This window comes from Etheostoma spectabile, unplaced genomic scaffold (genome assembly GCF_008692095.1).
Source record: "Etheostoma spectabile isolate EspeVRDwgs_2016 unplaced genomic scaffold, UIUC_Espe_1.0 scaffold00018810, whole genome shotgun sequence".
NCBI lineage: Eukaryota > Metazoa > Chordata > Actinopteri > Perciformes > Percidae > Etheostoma > Etheostoma spectabile.
Window position 1 is genome coordinate 32,252 of NW_022604485.1, and position 20,860 is coordinate 53,111.

General features: G+C 41.4%; 7 non-coding genes across 7 annotated transcripts; 4 read left to right on the forward strand and 3 right to left on the reverse strand.

Annotated features, from left to right (window-relative positions):
• Positions 1 to 6,211: 6,211 nt before the first annotated feature.
• trnap-cgg (transfer RNA proline (anticodon CGG)) lies at positions 6,212 to 6,283 on the reverse strand. The gene has a single exon. It is a non-coding gene; the product is annotated as a tRNA-Pro (tRNA).
• A 3,764-nt stretch (positions 6,284 to 10,047) lies between these two features.
• Positions 10,048 to 10,119, reverse strand: trnam-cau (transfer RNA methionine (anticodon CAU)). Its single transcript has one exon. It is a non-coding gene; the product is annotated as a tRNA-Met (tRNA).
• Positions 10,120 to 11,643: 1,524 nt separating this feature from the next.
• Positions 11,644 to 11,715, forward strand: trnaq-uug (transfer RNA glutamine (anticodon UUG)). Its single transcript has one exon. It is a non-coding gene; the product is annotated as a tRNA-Gln (tRNA).
• A 2,281-nt stretch (positions 11,716 to 13,996) lies between these two features.
• Positions 13,997 to 14,070, forward strand: trnat-agu (transfer RNA threonine (anticodon AGU)). The gene has a single exon. It is a non-coding gene; the product is annotated as a tRNA-Thr (tRNA).
• Positions 14,071 to 14,668: 598 nt separating this feature from the next.
• Positions 14,669 to 14,741, reverse strand: trnat-cgu (transfer RNA threonine (anticodon CGU)). Its single transcript has one exon. It is a non-coding gene; the product is annotated as a tRNA-Thr (tRNA).
• Positions 14,742 to 15,489: 748 nt separating this feature from the next.
• trnat-cgu (transfer RNA threonine (anticodon CGU)) lies at positions 15,490 to 15,562 on the forward strand. The gene has a single exon. It is a non-coding gene; the product is annotated as a tRNA-Thr (tRNA).
• A 1,161-nt stretch (positions 15,563 to 16,723) lies between these two features.
• trnam-cau (transfer RNA methionine (anticodon CAU)) lies at positions 16,724 to 16,795 on the forward strand. The gene has a single exon. It is a non-coding gene; the product is annotated as a tRNA-Met (tRNA).
• Positions 16,796 to 20,860: the final 4,065 nt, after the last annotated feature.

Here is a 20,860-nt window from a genome sequence, read left to right on the forward strand (position 1 = left end):
GCCATAACTGACACCTGTTTCTTCACAGAATCAATCAGCTCACTAATTGAACACAACACTGCTATTATTATGAACATGCTCCTTTCAATTACAGATTCAATTCTACAGAATGAGCAGCATGCATGTCATGACTGTTGGTTTTCTAGGACTCTACAACACTTACTAGTAAATTATTTGCCATGTAGAAATATCACTTTTTCCCAAAAAATGATTCATGAGTTTAGTGATGCTATTATTTGAACACAACTGTACATCAAAGCTATTTTTTAAACATCCATGACCACGACATATGTGCCTGTGTTTTTCAGAGGAGTCAGTGATGCTCAGCAGTTTTATTCCAGAGCACAGCAGAAAGCTCTGCTGAGCTTCAGAAATGCTTGAGGAAATGTAGCTTGTGTGGACAATACCACATTACACTACCATATTACTTACTTACACAATACTGCTGGCTATACAAGTTTGATTTAGCAAAAACAACCTCAAACAAAAGGTCAAAGGTCAACTGGTGCCCCTCATTGCTAATACCATCAGGAACAATGGTTCCAATTTACTTTACTGGAGTAGAGCTGTTCCAGCAACATGAAGACAACACGGTAACCCCTACAGATACCAGTGAAAGCTAAAAATCTGTGGGAAAATGTTACATTTACAACTTTCCCGGCACAAAGAGTCCCGGATGACCCCCAATTTGTTACCGGCTGGCTAAAGGCTGGCAACAAAATGGAGGCCACACATAAATTGATCAAAAGTAGTTTATTTATCACAAACTAACCAACAATGGATGCATGGATTACCATAATGCAACTCCATAATAGTGATGTTGGCAGATAATTAACCCTCATGTCGTCCTCGGGTCAAAATGACCCGTTGTCCTACATCAGTGTTCTTTTTAATTACCCAAAATAACATGATTGATTCCACACAACGCTCTTTGCCAAGTACAAATCTCTACTTTCATTAATATTGGGGTGTCTTATTCAATTTTATAGCATTTGGAGAAAACAAAGTGTTTTTTAAATAGTTTTGAGTAAAAGTTGACATATTCCAGTCTGTGATTATCATCAACATCCATTCCTCTAATTTTATTCTAAATAATTCCTAATTTCTGCTTTTCTCACTCAAACATTAGGTATAATTTCCTATAAATGAGGTTTATTGACCATAAATTCCAAAAATAACTGTAACAAAGTCAAAGTTAATAAGTTGGTGTAATGTATTGTTAAAGGTCAAAAAAGTGACAAAAACTGAAGGAAATTTAAACATTCATACAAAGCCTCAACAAAAGTGTTGATTTTCAATTTTAACGGGAAGACAACACAAGGGTTAAGAAAAGTATTGCGTCAGTCAAACAATGTTCCATAGACATAAATGTTGTTTCTAGTTTAACCCGTTTGCGCCGGATGCTTCGCGACGACACATCTACCGCCAGTTACTGCGTTGCGCAACTCTGACCCTCCCGCCGGCTGCTGCGTGGCTCAGCGTTTTGTATTTGTCGGTCTTTTCATGACGTGTGCAGCAGAGAACGTCATTGGTTCAAATACACATGAGGCGGGTCTTGTTGGCCATGTGACCACTAAAATGTACTGTAGGTTGCTGAAAATCACGTCAATCAACTAGACGTACATATGCGTTTGTTTATGAATGTTTGAGAGACGAGCGAGAAAACGGCTCCGAGGCAATCAGAGGAGGATTTAGACAGCGAGGGCGGGGACGTTGAGGTGGAAGATAGTGAGGAGTTTGGGAGGGAGAATGTCTTCATCATAATCTACCACTTCCTCTGTCGGAGCCGTTTTCTCACTCGTCTCTCAAAACTCCATAAACAAACGCACATGTTTGTCTGGTTGATTGACGTGATTTTCAGCAAACTACGGTACATTTTGGTGGTCACGTGGCTTGGAATAGCCAACAAGACCCGCCTCATGTGTATTTGAACCAATGACAGTGCGTTCTCTGCCGCACGCGTCATGGAAAGACCGACCAGTACAAAATGCTGCGCCACGCAGCAGCCGGCAGGAGGGTCAGAGTTGCGCAACGCAGTAACCGGCGGTAGATGTGTCGTCGCGAAGCATCCGGCGCAAACGGGTTAAGATAGAGCTCTACAGCATGGCACCTCACTAACTCACTCTCTTGGTTTTTCTCTGTTGATAGAAACGGAGAGGAAGAGGAGTCAAACGTCACCGCTGTCAGCACTGTGACAAATCCTTCACAACATCAGGAAATTTAAAGATTCATCAGAGAGTTCACACTGGAGAGAAACCGTACAGCTGTGATCAATGTGGGGAAACATTTTCTCAGAGTGGTAGCCTTAAAACTCACCAGCGCATTCACACTGGAGAGAAGCCGTACAACTGTGAACAATGTGGGGAAACCTTTTCTCATAATGATAGCCTTAAAAAACATCAGCGCATTCACACTGGAGAGAAGCCGTACAGGTGTGAACAATGTGGTGAAACGTTTTCTCACAGTAGTAACCTTAAATCTCACCAGCGCATTCACACTGGAGAGAAGCCATACAGCTGTGAACAATGTGGGGAAACCTTTTCTCATAGTAGTACCCTTAAAACTCACCAGCGCATTCACACTGGAGAGAAGCCGTACTGGTGTGAACAATGTGGGGAAACCTTTTCTCAGAGTAGTAACCTTAAAAAACACCAGCGCATTCACACTGGAGAGAAGCCGTACTGGTGTGAACAATGTGGGGAAACCTTTTCTCAGAGTGGTAACCTTAAAAGACACCAGCGCTTTCACACTGCCTCGTTGTGAACATGTTTCAGAGCCAAGCTGTTTCCTCCTCCTCATGCCCTGATAGCTGTGTTGTTATATTCTGATCTTCTCTCCACATGGAAGGCTGACCAGCAGTAACTTTATCTTCTGAGCAGCATGTATGTTATTGTGGATCAGTTGGACTGTTTTCTGCCTTTCCTCAGAACCCTGTACCATTTAGGCACCAGAATCGGTGCCTGAACCCATCCTTTTAAAAATACTTTTTTTAAATGTATATATTTAAATAAAAAAAGGAGCACAAAAAGACAGTCAGCTAAATTTAAGAACTGCTTGTTTATTACTACTATTACTATATGGTCCAAATGAAATGTAAAAAAAAAAGTAATATTTCTCCAGTAAATTGCTGGTCAATGACAAAAATAACCACTATATGGAAAAAGGCAGCGCTGGTGTTTCAGTAGCACCAAATCCCCGTTACTATTCGTCCGATAGATACCGGGTGTTAAGGCACCGGCGCCGTACTAGCACCAGGTTTCGGTACCCAACCCTAACCACAATGTACCCACCGTGGGAAGGAGAAGGCCCAAAGGAGAAACATTAAGACATTTAAAGATGTTTTGGTTGGAAAACGTAGACATGTTTGAAACTTTTATTTTGGTAAAAACTTTCTTCTCATCTCTATAAATATAAAAAAAATTTTGGGCTGACAAGAAGTCAGTGTAATTTTCTTTTAAGGAATACATTTTTGTCACCCTTATATATTTCTAAACTCCCAAAAGTTGGTAAAAACTCTAACCTTTGAGCATTGAGTTTAATAAGCGCAAATTCAATATTTGTTTAAATTTGTCCTCTCCTCATTACCAACATACTAGAAGTCAGCCATTTTGAATTGTACGCTCTCAAATTATTGTTTTGTAGTTTAACATGTTTTCCAACTTGGTGGAATTTCATTTAATAATCTTTGTCTGACATTTCATATTTTCCGTGACTGAATGTGGTTTTAAATCTGTTGAGGTCTGTTCAGACTGAAATTAAAGACCCTGATGATGTTTTACAAAATCAGATAATAGAAAGCAAACTTGTAAATAACATCAAGGATTGAATTGTTTTAAATGTTTTGTAATGTGGAACAATTAAATACATTAAAAAAATTAAACAAGGCCTCGTGCTGATTATTTGTGACTTGATTTGGTGGATTTATCCTTCCTGCTGTTTCTGTGTTTAAACTCCTTGATAAGAGAACGTTTCCATCCACTAAAAGTGCTGAAAGACTCAGATTATTATTCTAAGTGTGTGACAACATTATGGGATGGATCCCTACAGAGATAGAGCTTTTAGTTAAAGAGTAAGATAATTTTAGTTTATCATAAAACATCACCAAACCCACCAGACTCCATTTAAATAATCACTATTTTTAGCGTGTATAGAGCAGCATATCTCCACCAGACTCCATGTAAGTAATCACTGTATCTAAAACAAAAGACATTTTAGTAACTATTTGACATTGAAATCTTTGGTCAATATAAAATGCAACCCCCCCACCCTTTGATTGTTTCCTATTGATGAGTGACAGTTCATATCCCTCAATCTGCACCAACTCCTGTTGTTTATATAGGACAGCTGAAGACATGTAAGGGCAGAGAGAGAGAGAGAATGACATGCAGCAAACGCCTTCTTCACCAACTGAGCTACCTGGGCGTCCCACACCCACATATTCTAATGTTATTGGAACAAAACTTTCGCAAGGCAAAAACAATTACTTTATTGAAAAATAATAAAAATAATAATACATTTTATTTAACAGCGCCTTTCTAAGCACTCAGGGTCGCTTTACAGACAAAAAAAAGACAGATACAGGCAACTGAAAAGTATAAACAGTTATGAAAAAATGACAGGAAGAGTGTATTTACAAATAAGAAAGCTGGAACAGGTGGGTTTTGAGTCTGGTTTTGAACAGGGGGAGAGAGTTGATACTGCGGAGGACAGGTGGGAGTGAGGTCCAGAGCTGGGGAGCAGAGCAGCTGAAGGCTCTGGTCCCCACCTACTCACTTAATGCTGGTTACATGATTCTAATAATCAACAATGCCAAAGGAATATGGCTTTTTCCTTGCAAAGGTTTTTTTCCCAATAACATTTACAAGCATACCATTAGTTAGGGTGCCTGTGTTTGTCACGATGTGGAGAGCTGATGTTTGCAGGTAGTGTGGCCGAGTGGTCTAAGGCGCTGGATTTAGGCTCCAGTCTCTCTGGAGGCGTGGATTCAAAACCCACCACCAATGTGATGTCTTACAGCTGTGTCATTTGGCCTGAACTTGGTGAAGTAACTAGAATCATCCATCAATCACCTTGCTGAGATTGTTCTTTGTTAACCTGAGGTTCAACAATTAGTGAAACCTTCCTTTCCAGCACTTTGGAGAAGAAAATCAACAAATAATTGCAATAGTTAATCGTGATCTCTAATTGTCGTTATCATTTTGGCCATAATCGTGCAGCTCAAAGAGATTTTATCAAACCAGGTTGGGCAAGTAACCTTTCTGCTGACTTCTTAACAAATAAAGCAAGTAACACAACTCAAAGAAAGCTACTGTGATGGCTGGGAATCAAACCCAGGTCAACTGCTTGGAAGGCAGCTATGCTCACCACTATACCACCATCACTGGACAATACAATGTTCACTTCAAATCTTGTAATACATCTGGGCATTGAGACTGGAAGTCCCTCCAGGGGGTCCTGTGTTATCACATTCACAAGAATGGGAAGTGCGTGTGTATGTGTGCTAGCTCCCTTTGATAGCTCAGTTGGTAGAGCGGAGGACTATAGAGGCATAAAGCTGAAATCTTTAGGTCACTGGTTCAAAGGAGCTCTCTTTTCCAGAGTTTCCCTTCAGGGATCAATAAAGTATTTCCAATTCTGATGTAAAGATGGACGGACGACCCAAAAGCATAATACTTCTTGCCGAGACATAACATGAAACAAAAAAAGAGGTGGGGTAGATATCAGCGCAGAAATCCTTTTACGACAGGCTTCACGTGATATTCATGAAACGTTTGTATCACACCAATCAGAGCGTAAGAATGATCGTACATTGATAAATGCAGCGGCTGGAAAGCGACTTGATTTTGCCACTAAGAAGTGATAGTAGTATTGTGATGAATTTGCCTCGCGCATGACACTCTTTTCCATCATATTCAATAAATAAACCAGATTATTCAATCCATTCCTCTATTTATATGCAAAGTAGTCTCATCCAGGACCTAAAGCACCCTAAGTAAGAATCATAAACCTAGACCAATGAACAAGGAGAGTCATGTCCTGCTCATTGTTCCTCATATCTTTTCACAGTTTTTTTCTGTTGCGTGCAGTTGAAGCAGGATATGAAAATTGCCAACATGCTGTACTACAATTGCGCTGGCTCCTAATCTGGGTTAATTTAACAATAAACTGGATTTTAAAGTACAGATTAGGGTTGGAACAGCACCTTGCTTCAGGGCTCGTCCGGGAGTTGAACCCGGGACCTCTCGCACCCGAAGCGAGAATCATACCCCTAGACCAACGAGCCACGTAAACATAACTCATTAGCAATTTTCCATCAAGTAAATGTGACCAGTCAGTGACTTGAAAGCCAACCGTTAAGAAGTTGGTTTGGCATGTAGTGTTTTTATGGCTCCACTGCCAGATTGAGCTTTCTGATTATATTGGACTAAAGACTACTTTTGAAGCAAAACATTTTACCAACATTGGAACTTGAATTTTTTGGTCAAAAGTGACAGCAGATAAGCCTAGTTTCCACCATCTATTGGACAACAGACTACTTTTGTCAAAATTAGAAATTGAATATTGGTAAAAAAGAAATGCAGTTTGAAAGAGGAAATGCAGCTTGGATTTGTCACTGACTTGAAAGACTATGGTCAGGTAGATTGTCATGGGGTCTTTTCATGGCTCCACTGCCCGACTCAGCTTTCCGATCTCATTTGACAACAGGAAGAATTTGATACAAAATATTTTTACCAAAACAAAGACTTGATTTTGTCAGTAAAAAGTGATAGTATAATATAACAGCTCTCCACATGACACACACAGGGACCGTGACTAACATTACATTTGTTAATATCACCAGCTCTATGGTCTTCTGCAGAAGGATAAATCCCAGAGTTGGCTCACTCTAGGTTATTTAAACAACAAACGTCCCTGGGTGGATTTGAACCACCATCTTTTCGGTTAACAGCCGACTGCGCTGACCTATTGCGCCACAGAGACTACGCCTGTCAGATATTTTATGAGCGGGAGCTCGATCTTTAAACCACAAGCATTTGCTTTATGGCTTTTTGAGGTTGAGCTGCACATGTCTGCTTATCAGGCTATTTTCCTGTTACTCAGAAATTGGGGAAGCTGACTCATGTGGAAATGGAGAAGCTGGACGTGCATTGTATTGTTTCTGACATGTCAATTGGATTCTGACTTTCAATTCAAGTATTTGGCATCCAAGAAAATTTCAGAACTGATGATGTATCAGTCATTGTGCTGGTGGTTTCTTGGTCACAGCAACAAGCTTGATCATTGACATACAGTTGCACGCCACGTATAACAAAACTGTTGGGTGGGTCCTTATGTATTTGCTTGTATTACATCAAGTGACCTGCATACCAATGACTGCAAAGATTAATATGTACATGGTTTGCAGAACTGTACTTTCTAATAGACATAAGATGTTGTGGAAGTTTCTGTTCAGCGAGGGAGGAATTTGTAAAATGAAGAAGAGACCTTGTTGAAACAAAAATAAAGACAGGCTGAAACTGGATTAAAAGTTTGGATATTCGGTGAAAGAGTTTAATTATTTTCTCGAGAGAACAATCAAACAAAATGACGAGAATGGCAGTTCACAATGAAACAGAGTAACAAGGTGACATTACACATTCTGGTGAATACAATCAGTAATACACTTCTTTATATGCAGTGCCCCCAGAGGAAAACCAACCCTTGTTTGGAAACCAGTTTAATCTCAAACATAACAATCAGTGGACCTCAGGCAGACAGTTGGAGCTCTTACGTATTTCTGAATCTGTCCCTCGTGTGTCCAAGTGTCTTGACCGGTCATTCTATCTTAGCTAAAAAAGGACATCTTGTCTCTTGGATAGGCTCTGGTCTCGACCTGGGACCTGCTATGATAAACACCGTTCTAGGCAACTGTTTCTGTCAGGCTCCACGTCATCTATCCTTGGTGGGAAAATGCAAAGTCATAACATATCCAGTTGTCTCCTACAAAGAGATCACACTGAGGACAGATACAGGAACCAAATACTCTGAGAGGCATTGAAGATATTATTATGAATAATTAATATGAAAGTCATTGGTTAAATGTAATTTTCCCATTACATTCCCCCCTTTTGATTACATACTAATCACAACACAATTGAAAATTACTGAAAAGACAAAAAAAATGTTTTTTTGTGATGACTTTAAACCTCTTAGTTCAAGCTACCACTACATCTTAGTCTAAAAGAAAGATGAGAAGTAAAATGGAATTTATGAATCAGGAACTACTGAAATTTGGAAGCTGAGTCTGAGTTAAATTCGTCGTCTTTGTAGGTGGGCAGATCAAACAGACCAAGATCATCATCATTTACTTGCACTGCCTGATACTGAACCCTTTCAAAAGTAAACAAAGAAAATAATCATTCATATTAATGGGATAATACAACAAATGCTTCAAAACAGAAACAGATCACAGAGATTACTGGAACCACAATATTCCCCATCCAAGCCTTCCACCCCTCCCCAAATATCCAAGCGCCCCAGACACCTAAAAACAGTGTGAGGGACATTTTGAGCCCTAAGACTAGTGGCGAGGTGGTTTAGCTGATGGACGGTGTCAGTGAGGTTACCTTCAATGTCTGGGATTAATGCGCAGCATTGATCACCTAATACATGGCAGTGGCCCCCCCCTGAGCTGCTAACAGTAAATCTAGACCCATCTGGTGCTAAAGTAACATGTTACGCATAGCTCACAAGGTTTTAGGAAAATCGCTGAACCCTGCAAACATGACGGCGGTCAGATTTTCCAAACTTTCATGTATCTTATCAATATCATGTGCGTTATTAACTAAACCCTACCACGGAAGAATTCCCACTTGGGTTATCTTTGGGCTGCTCTATGGTCTTCTGCAGAAGTGTAAAGACCAGATTTGGCTTAATGAGCAAGGACATTTAACAATGGCCATTATATCGAATCAGGCAGGTGTAAGCTAGCTAACAGGTGTAACCTAGGTAACAGGTGAAGAACACAAACAAGCTAACTTTTAAATTTGCCAGAACTACAGACCAATACAACAACAGGCTTAAATGAACTGACAACATCAGTTCTAGGACTTACAGTTCTCAAAGACGCACACAATCTCAGTTGATTATCCTCCGGACAACTAGTCTCTTGTTCTTTTCTCTCACAATCACACCTTATATACGGCTTTTAGTACAAAACTAAAGTAACAAGCCAATTTTGTAAAATGTAAGGAGTAGAAAGTGCAAATTGTAGTAGACTGCCTCAGTCTGTGGATCCTTATGGAGGAAGCTTGATTGATTGATATACTGCCTTATTTGTACCATAACAGAGATCTAATATTGTATTAAACCAGGTTGGGCAAGTAACCTTTCTGGTTACTTCTTGACAAATAGAGTAAGTAATATCACTCAACAAAAACTACTGCAAAGGCTGGGAATCAAACCCAGGTCAAGTGCTTGGAAGGCAGTTACCTAAAGCACCCTAAGTAAGTATAAGAATTAATAAAGATAAGTCTAAGTCAATCTCAGAAAACAGTTTTAAAAAACTGAAAATCTTCAGGGGATGTAGCTCAGTGGTAGAGCTCATGCTTTACATGTATGAGGACCTGGCATCTCCAGCAGGTATTATGGTAGAGTCTTTAAAAGAGCTGCAACAGATATTACCTCCTGTGGTAATCTGACTGGTAGGGTTATAGAACGTAGTGGTAGACTAAGATCTCCTGTTACACAAACTAAGAGGTGTGCTCTTTCTTTTATACCTCAGACTATCAGACAGCACAACAAGCACTTTAAATGCACATGTTTTACAGTCTCTATTTTACTGTATTTATGTACTTAAACTGTAGTATGTTTATAGTATTATGCTCCAGTTTTTAGAGGTGTTACAGCAGGTATGAGCACTGTAGTTTCCATTTTTATAGATGAAATAAACTGGACAAGCTATTAGGTTTACTCTTCAGCAGATGGAAACCTTACATCCCAGACACTTACTTTGCTCAACATCCACAGACTGGAAATAGACTTAGTGCTGATACAAATGATGAGATTTAGCAGAGGATGGTTTCGATCCATCGACCTCTGGGTTATGGGCCCAGCACGCTTCCGCTGCGCCACTCTGCTCTGCTGTTGGGGCTCAAGGGATGGAAACTTCTGTGATTCACATTTTGAGGGAAGGTGGCAACAAAGGTTCTAACAGCTTACGGGTGGCAAAGTTTAACATTTTGTAGACCTTGCAACTTGCGTATCACTCTGCTCAGCCTCCCTGGTCTACTCCAAGGTGGTGGAAAAGCCGTGCCTGTGTTGGATCTTTCTACGCTCTCTCGTCCTACTCTCTCTCCTCTTACTCTCCGCGCCCCGCCACACAGCGGCCGCCGGTCCACACTTCAGATATTTGTCTACAGTTTTAATTTTTCATTAACACAGCTGTATATTGTTAAGTATGAGGGGTTAAACCTGTATTTGTACCAGTGTTTCCGCGGGTAACTGTTATCGCGGCCACTACGGCGAAGAACACAGAAGAAGTTTTTGAATGCAACTAACTTCAGTCCGTAGAGTAACAGCGTGAGACGGAGCCTGTTGGACCTGAGCCAGAGATGTGACCCATGGCCAGAATATCATAGTTCATAAAAATGCAGCGCAGTGAAGATACAGACGTTTAATACACACGCCGTGTGTATCCGCCGTTCGACCCGTGCTGGACCCGTTCATAATGATCAGCCGTCTCTCTGTGAGTAGCGTCCATCACACTCCCTCTCGCAGTTATAAATAGCCTATGTGACAATAAAATTTGTTTTGGTTAAAATCAACAAATAATCGTGAGAATAATCGCGATCAAAATTTTGATCAAAATAATCGCGATTATCATTTTGGCCATAATCGTGCAGCCCTAATCCTTAGGTTACTGGCTCAAAGAAGCAGTCTCTTCCAGAGTTTCCCTTCACGGATCAATCAAGTATTTCTGATTCTGATGTAGAGATGGACAGCCGACCCAAAAGCATAATACTTCTTGCCGAGACATAACAAAAAAAAAACAAGAAGGGCTTATTTAAAGGTTTTATTGCTTACTTAGCCATATACTTGTAACATTATTTATTAATATAACATTAAAAATAATCACATGTTAGTCATATTTTTTATGAATTAATTTATTTTAAAAACTATTAAAGAAGATAAGGATAAACAAGATAAAGATAGGGTGGCTGAGCGTTCCAAGGCGCTGCGTTCAGGTCGCAGTCTCCACTGGGGGCTTGGATTCAAATCCCACTTCTTACATGAATTGTTTCCTTCTAGAACTAATTTCAGAGACATGTTATTGGGAAGCTTGAACTCAGCTATTCTCTACATTGTAGTGGATATTAATTTGAGCAGGATACTGAATTGAAAGTACAGCCGCCCCTTTTGTGAGCATCTGCATTAAAGTAAAGTTACCATGTGTACACAGTAGACCTATCTACTGCTGTATTCATTGTTTGTGGAAAGAGCTTTAAAACATATTCTTGACTTGCCTTGTTCCACATCCTGTGTGAACGCTTAGCTTACTAAATGACTTAAGCTAGCCAGTAATTGTTGTATGCCTTCAATAGCATAAGTGTTAATATTATGGAAGAAGCTGCCTGGCAAACCAATGTTGCCTTTCAGAACAGTGGTTCCATGGTGTAATGGTGAGCACTCTGGACTTTGAATCCAGCGATCCGAGTTCAAGTCTCGGTGGAACCTGGTTTTAAGCCAGAGTACTGGTGAAATAAAACAATCAACCTCTACACTGTCCACATCTAGGCTAACGGGTAAAATATTCTTGGATGTTTGACTGAAAACAGTATGTTGGTGGTGGCATGTTGAGCTGTGACCTGTACTTCACGTTAACTTAAAAGAGCTCCAAATTTAGACTTAGTTTAACATATTGAGGATATTTCCACAATGTTGACCCAAATGTCAGTCTATTTCCCATCTAGTTGGGACATGTCTGGACACAGGTGGACATTTTGGACAGAAACATTGGTGGATCTTGATTCCCACCACAGGATTTAGCCTGAATTGCACATTGGGGTACAGAGTCAGTAAGATGCCTTCACATCCCGCGCAATGTATTGCCATTGTCAAGCACATTTCCACACTGGTAACTTTTTTCTGTGTCTCCATAAACCCATATATTTGGGCTGACAATAGGGAAACCTTCCTTTGATAAGTATGACCTGGATGACTGAGAACCTACTATATCATGACATAGTTGACTTACCATATTATTATTTCTGTGAGAGATCCTACTACACGTTGGATTATTCAGTCAGGATGGCTGAGCGGTCCAAGGTGCTGCGTTCAGGTCGCAGTCTCCACTGGAAGCGTAGGTTCGATATTAGGGATGTTGTTTTTGTTTTGTTTTTTGTGGTGGTGTAGCTTGGGGGGGGGGGGGGTGATAAGATAAGTCACTTGCAAGGGTTACACAATCATCAGCACACATTTGCACACTGACTTTCAACAGTACATTCCCTTACCTTAGGGTGACCAGACGTGCCCTGTTTCCGGGGACAGTCCCCGATTTTGGTGACCTGTCCCCGGCTGGATCTGTCCCCGGAAATGTCCCTGGATTTCACTGTGACTGACAGACCCGAAATTGGAATGAAAGAAAGAATATACTGACAAAACGTAGCCGATGGTCGCACACCCTACACACGCAGGCTCAAGGCAGCCAGAGCCAGCGGTGCTCAGAGATGTTTCAAAAGCCGTATTTTACGATGCTAAAATCCCTGATTATTTACTTGGAGTCTGGTGGGTTTAGCAAATGCAATTTCGTGGACTTTTATGTTTTAAAAAGGATATAATCTTCAACAGAAAGGTTGACCTCCTTAGAAATCCTTTCCATAATGTTGTCAGACACTTAGAATATTAATCTAAGTCTGTCAGCAGCAAAACGAAGACTTTATGAACGTAAATACAAGCTGGACAATTATCCTATTAACTTCCACTGTAGCTTGTTTCTGCCGACTGCAGAGATCTCGTTTAATACTGCATCAATGTCAAAGGAAAATATGTCCTTAATAGTTTTATTGCATCTGATTCTTAAGGAGCTGTTGCAGAAACAAGCCTGAAGCAATAAAGCAAAAGCTGTCAGTAGTTCAGTAAACATTACAACATTATGAAATATTGAGACTTTCTATCTTGAAATATTAGGACTATTAGGACTTTCTATTTTGAAATATTAAGACTTTTTATCTTGAAATATTAGGACACTTTATCTTGAAATATTAGGACTTTCTATCTTGAAACATTCCCCTCTGAGGTGTAGTAGGAAGTAGCAGCATGGGGGAGTCTAGGATCAGACCTTGGGGGGAGGGAGCCCCTAATGAGAACAGCTCTAAGTCTAGTGTCCCCGTTTTAAGTTTTACAGATAAAAACATTACTTGTTTTGGAGATAAATACGCTTCTGAGCTGAAAAAATCTTGCCGGGTGAGTTAGGGAAACTGTTACAGCATAGCGGAGTATTCTGTCCACCTCCACACGCGTAGTCTTCTCTTCAAGCATACTTACTGCCTCCTGGTCTTGGTTACCACTTTCTCATTTTGTATGGCAGCACATCCAGCTGCTAGAGATTCTCAACAATCTGGAAAAGCTCCATGTTGGAAGGAACAGTGGACATCAGAAAGTACTGTTGCGGCCATAGCTGTTGCTCCACGATACGTGCTGGGCCCTGAAACGTTCCCCCCCAGTCTGGTTCGAATAGTGACTGGTCCACCTGGTGGACTGAGCTTCACTGGCTCTATGGGGGTGAGATGTGGATGATCAGCACCAATGAGAAGGAGTGGGCTGGCGTTCTCAAACTGCTGAAGGGAGAGACCTGCCAGGTACTCATACCTCTTCTGCAGACTGACTGGATAGGATTGATCCGCCAAGCCTAGGCGAGCTAAGCCGTTACTCCCAATACTGCCAGTCAGTATACTGTATGTTTAGCTTATACAAGGTAAAAGACAAATTAAGACTTAACAGGGTTGCCTCTTGTTGAGGTGCTGTGGCTTAGTTGGTTAAAGTGCCTGTCTAGTAAACAGGAGATCCTGGGTTCAAATCCCAGCAGCACCTTGGGTGTGAACCCAGATGTGCGGCCATATTGGAGGAACTCGGTGTAAACAACTGAACAGAGTACAGTGCAGTATTGAGCACTTTTGATACTTTTTGTGAATGTAGCCATATCTAAACATTAGAAAAGCATCCAAAATGCAAAGGCATATAGAGAAGGACGATATTTTGAGAAATTACAGTTTATTGGCAATGCAGATCTTTCTTCCGTTGCGTCCCGATATAGTCAACTAATATCAAATAATCAATTCATCAATTTTCATTCCAGCAGCATTGAAGACGTTAAAATCATACAGTCAGCGCCCAAAGTGCCTTGGCCGGTAAAATTCATGTTTATTTCACCTCTGACCTCAGTCAGCATCACATGCACCTGAAACCCCACCCAACACTGATGTCACAGGGTACTGGTGTACACCTGGGCCACAATCAGCCCCAACAAAACAAGGTTTAAAAGCATTAACAAATGTGTTTAATCCATTTCGCTTTTGATATTTATTTGCCCTCAACAGGTCACAACTGGGCAAAATTAAATGCTTGTTAATCACTACAGCAAAAACAAATACATAAACTCTTTGTAGTGCAGATACTCTAAGAGAAAACCAGACACTGCTGGGATTTGGACCCAGCATCTCCTGTTTACGAGACAGGCGCTTTAACCACTAAGCTACAGCGCCTGTGACAAGTGTGCCTGTCATGCAAGAATACAATGAGCTAGTGAACAGGGCTCCAGCCATCCATCTTCGTCCACCAGCTCCAGAAGGGGACTGGACAAAATTCCCTTTTTCGAGCGACTGGGGGATCCTGAGGCATTCCCAGGCCAGGTTGGAGATATAATCCCTCCACCTAGTCCTGGGTCTTCCCCGGGGCCTCTTCCCAGCTGGACGTGCCTGGACCACCTCCCTAGGGAGGTCCCCAGGAGGCATCTTGACCTGGTCACCAGCTCATTTTTGTATTGCAGCACATCCAGCTGCTAGAGCTTTTCAACAATCTGGAAGAGCTCCATGTTGGAGGGAACAGTGGACGTCAGAAGCGGCCAAAATGCGTTTCCTCAGGAGGGGGCTGGCATCTCTAACCCAATGGATGGTGGGGGTATGGAGTAGAGCCGCTGCTCCTTTGCGATGAAAGGAGCCAGTTGAGGTGGTTAGGGCATCAGGTAAGGATGCTTCCTGGGGGCCTCCGTAGAGAGCTGGTCCTGGCACGTCCAGCTGGGAGGAGGCTTCGGGGAAGACCCTGGACTAGGTGGAGAGATTATATCTCCAACCTGGCCTGGGAACGCCTCAGGATCCCCCAGTCGGAGCTGGTTGATGTGGCTCAGCAAAGGAAAGTTTGGGGTCCCCTGCTGGAGCTGCTGGACAAAGATGGATGGAAGGAACCCTTTTCACTAGCTCATTGTATTCTTGCAAGACGGACTAATTTGCAGGAGGCGCTGTAGCTTAGTGGTTAAAGTGCCTGTCTCGTAAACAGGAGATCCTGGGTCCAAATCCCAGCAGTGCCTGGTTATCACTGAATAAAGTGTTTCCACATGGTTTGTGATACTTAACATATGCAACAAAGATGTAGCCTGATTTTCAAGAGCACTAAAGTGACATGTGATGCTGTTTTGTACCATAACATTACATGTGTCCATGTAAAGCAAATAAAAGCCTTTTGTTGGAGGTGTTTTTGCAACTTTAGTGTGAAGATTATAAAGTTTTTATTATCATGAATTCCTTCAGTCTTACCTTGGAAGCTTAGGGCTCCTGCACACTGCCTGCATGGCGTGAGTGTGTCAGCTGAGGTTAGAATGCCCACCGTATTGGTCAATACTGTTAACATGAGAGAAATATTTAAAAAACAGACACACCACACAGCAAACACTATGTTGAATGTTGAGGAGGACTAAATTAGGACTGTGTTTTAAGCTTTCCATTGCTTTCCATAAGAAATGGCATGATTACAGCTGTTTTCAGTGTTGATGGAACATGGCCTGACCGGAGGGAGTGGTTAATGACCTTTGTGATGAGGGGACTTATGGCATGGAGGTTAGATTTTACCAGACCTGTGGGAAAAGGGTCTCTCATCTCTCAAGGTCCTTGCATAGGACTTCTGTTGTTCTCGGTAGGCCTGCCTATCAACAGTGAGTCCTGAGGCGTCGCTCAAGGACATGTCCAGCTGTTTTCATTTGCCGGAGTTCATAGGGGTCCCCTGCTGGAGCTGCTGGACGAAGATGGATGGATGGAAGCAACCGTGTTCATTAGCTCATTGTATTCTTGCAAGACAGGCTCATCTGTAGAAGGCGCTGTAGCTTAGTGGTTAAAGCGTCTGTCTTGTAAACAGGAGATCCCGGGTCCAAATCCCAGCAGGGAACGTTATAACCAGGAGGGAACGTTCTCTAAACCTCAGCTTTTGGTTCGAACTAACCTTTAGAGAACCAAAAACTAACGTTCCTTAACGTTCTCTAAACGTTCTGTGTTAGTGGGGTACTTATCGCTGTCAAAAGGTATGGTGTTATGTTTGACAATGATACTCAATACAGGAAACATGACAATGCATACTATTTTTTTTTTATTCTTCAAGTTTGTCTTTTTGTTGTTAATGGCCACAAGTGAACAGTTTCTTTCTGCCTTTGACCGACATATTTCGGCTTATTTTTCCAGCCCCTGAGCATGCACAGTAGAGCAGAGTGGCGCAGCGGAAGCGTGCTGGGCCCATAACCCAGAGGTCGATGGATCGAAACCATCCTCTGCTAATTCATATACTTTGTACCAGCAGTAAATATATTTCCAGTCTGATGTTTAACAAAGCATCTGTTGCTGCAAGTGTCTGAAGTGAAATGTCTCCGCCGGCTGAAGAGTTACCGTAAATTCCGGACTATAAGCCGCTACTTTTTTCCCACACTTTAGACACTGCGGCCTGTACTACGACGCGGCTAATGCATGTTTTTTTTTTTTTCACATCCCGCCAAAAGCTTTTTGCCTCGTAACAGTAGACCAATAAAATTGAGGAGTAGTTTACAGAGGTCCAATGAAATTTTGTGATAAATCAAGCGCACTTTCACAATTACATTATTGTAAATCAGTCATTTGAACTCACCCTCAACAACATGGAAAACGCTCGAAGAAAAGCATATGATGCAGCTTTTAAGTTAAAGGCGATCAATCTGGCCGTTGAAGAGGGTAATCGAGCTGCTGCACGTAATCTTGGCATAAATGAATCGATGGTGAGGCGGTGGAGACGCCAGCGTGAAGAACTGAGTCAGTGCAAAAAGACGACAAAAGCTTTCAGAGGTAATCATAGCAGATGGCCCGAACTTGAAAACGTTCTTGAAGACTGGGTTAGCACGCAGAGAGCGGGCGGCCGCGGTGTTTCCACCGTGCAGATCAGACTGAAGGCTAAAGCCATCGCCACCGAAATGAAACTCGAAGATTTTAGTGGTGGGCCATCGTGGTGTTTTAGATTTATGAGAAGAAAAGGCCTGTCCGTCAGGGCACGCACAACTTTGTGTCAGCAGCTCCCTCCCGACTACGAGGAAAAACTTGCTAACTTCCGCACATTCACTCAAACCAAGATAGCGGAGAATTCCATCGGGCCAGATGAGATCATAAATATGGATGAAGTACCTTTGACGTTCGACCTGCCTCTCACTCGGACTGTTAATAAAAGAGGTGACTCGTCCATCACACTGAAAACCAGTGGACATGAGAGAACGCATTTTACTTGTGTTCTGAGCTGTACAGCATCCGGACTAAAACTTCCACCGATGGTGATTTTTAAGCGGCTGACAATGCCAAAGGAAAAATTCCCAAGAGAAATCGTGGTGAAAGTTAATAAGAAAGGTTGGATGATGGAGAGCCTAATGAAGGATTGGCTGAGAGAGTGCTACGCAAAGCGACCAGGGGGATTCTTTCGCAGAAAAAAAGCAATGCTCGTTATGGACAGCATGAGGGCCCATATCACAGATTCAGTGAAAGCTGCCATCAAGAGTACAAACTCAATTCCAGCTGTATTCCTGGGGGTACCACTAAGTATTTGCAGCCACTGGACATCAGCGTGAACTGGGCATTTAAAGTGGCACTGCGCGTTGAGTGGGAGGATTGGATGACGAGCGGAGAGAATCCTTTACCAAAACAGGCCGCATGCGAAGAGCATCTTTAACTCAAGTCTGCCAGTGGATCCTAAATGCGTGGAGCCGTGTCAAAACATCCACCATCACCAACGGGTTTCGAAAGGCTGGACTGCTGCGTGATGAAGAGGACCGCGTGCGCTCAAGTGAGAGCGACGACGAAGAGACTGAAGTGAGTGACGAGATCCTGAGGCTGTTCACTTCGGACACTGAAGAAGAGGACTTTGATGGTTTTAGTGCACAGGAGGAAGATCAAGACGGCGATTAATGACTTTTCCTGGTAGGCTGCAGTGTGTACACCGGTAAATATTTTTTAGCAGTCGTTAGGAGATATTGGAATGTTGTTCGTGCACTGTTCAGTAAAAAAAACATACACAACGTTATTTGTGTGTTACCGGTACGTACAGTAGGCCTACGCATAATTAAAATTAGGCACTGTTCGGAAAAAAAGCATTCACAATATGTATTTGTTACCATACAGATTAAATTAAAAGTTAAAAAATCCTCACGTGTAATATCTTTCTGTGTGAATATCTCGTATTACAACGTGGGCCACCTGCGGCTTAAAAGCCAGTGCGGCCTGTACAAGTACAAAATTGATTTTCTTTCTAAAATTAGAGCGTGCGGCTTTTAATCAGGTGCGCGTTGTAGTCCAGAATTTACGGTAGTTATCACGTCTGCTGTACACGCAGAAGGTCCTGGGTTCAATCCCCAGTGGAACCAGAGTGCTGTCTTATTATGGATCCTGTCAACTGTGAAATCCATCACTGTAAAAATTCTTCTAAGAAACTGCTATTATAATGTTTGTTGTAAATTAACTTTCAATAATAACAACATAATGCATGTATGCATGTACACTCACAGGGGCATTTTGAGTATTTCTGTTTTGCAGTAGCCTAGTGAAGTAAAGAATTATGCTCTACTACTGAAAAACTAACCGGAGGAGCGAGTGCCAGTATTGTCTCCGTCTAACATATTTCTAACATTTCATATTTCATACCACGCCATGAATCGCTCAGTACTTACTTCCCGTACTCAAGTAGAAGTACATATACTTAAACTAAGTATCTGGTAAAAGTAGAAGTACTGATTTAACTTCTTTACTCAAGTAAAAGTAACAAAGTACAGGCTTGGAAATTTACATAAAGTATAAAAGTAAAAGTAGCAAACTACTTGAAAAAAGTTGACTTGACTACACCACTATTCATCTTCTCATCTCAACTGCTTTACTTCATTTCTATCCTGAAAAATACAAGTCAACAGCTCCATCTTCTGGCGAGTCAGCAGAGAGTAATAACTGGGGCAGTTTAAGTTTGCAGATAATGTAGCTGAACAAAAAAACATTAAAAAGAGACAATATTACATTGTGAATAGGTCCGTTTATCATCATATGCCACTTTACCACACATCTCTAGGCTATGTAACATTAAATAAATGACAATTCTGATGATTTTCTAATAAAACTGATTAAAAATTGCAATCCATTACTCTTTACATAATTTGTTAAACTTGAACTTTCTCTGTCCTATGATTACATGTTTCTCTGGAAATGTCACTTCAATGATCTGATAGTAGATAATCCTGTCTTTTTAAATAAGCTATTATTTTTTTTTATTATTTTTGCTTCTTGCAACAGGACTTCATAGTGCTTTAAATAATTATGTCATAAAGACAATATACTGTATGTTAACCAGGGATCACATATGAATGACACTAAATTGAAATGATTACAACAACTAAAGGGCCCTAGATCTTTTTGAACTGACAGTTTTATGTGAAACACAACTACAGTTCACAGCTGATGTTATTCTACACTTGATGGGCAAGTGGGGCTGTGTTTATCTTTAAACTGACTAAGTGTATTGAACAAATTAACGGCTGGATGTGCCAGAACTTTCTGAAATTAAATGAAGGAAAAACTGAGGTGGTTGTTTTTGGAGCAAAAGAGGAACGATTAAAAGTCTGCGCTCAGCTTCAAACAACAATGTTAAAAACAACAGACAAAGCCAGAAATCTTGGTGTAGTCATGGACTCTGACCTGAACTTTAACAGCCACATTAAGACAATTACAAAGTCAGCCTACCATCACCTTAAGAATATATCAAGGGTTAAAGGACTTATGTGTCAACAGGATTTGGAAAAACTGGTCCATGCTCTCATCTTCAGTAGACTTGACTACTGTAACGGGGTCTTTACAGGTCTCCCTAAAAAATCAATCAGACAGCTGCAGCTGATTCAGAACGCTGCTGCTCGGGTCCTCACTAAGACCAAGAGACTGGATCACATCACTCCAGTCCTGACTAAGACCAAGAGACTGGATCACGTCCCTCCAGTTCTGAAGTCTTTACACTGGCTTCCTGTGTCTCAAATAATTGATTTCAAAGTACTTTTGCTAGTTTATAAATCACTAAACGGTTTAGGGCCAAAATACATTTCTGATCTGCTACTACACTATGACCCCCCCAGACCTCTCAGGTCATCTAGGACAGGTCTACTTTCTGTCCCCAGAGTCAGAACTAAACAGGGTGAAGCAGCTTTCAGGTTCTATGCTCCTCATATCTGGAATAAACTCCCAGAAACCTGTAGATCCGCTGCTACTCTCAGTTCTTTTAAATCAAGGCTGAAGACCTTTCTTTAAATGGTTGTTCATATCTTTAATGTTTGATTTGTTATACTGCACTGTAACTTTTA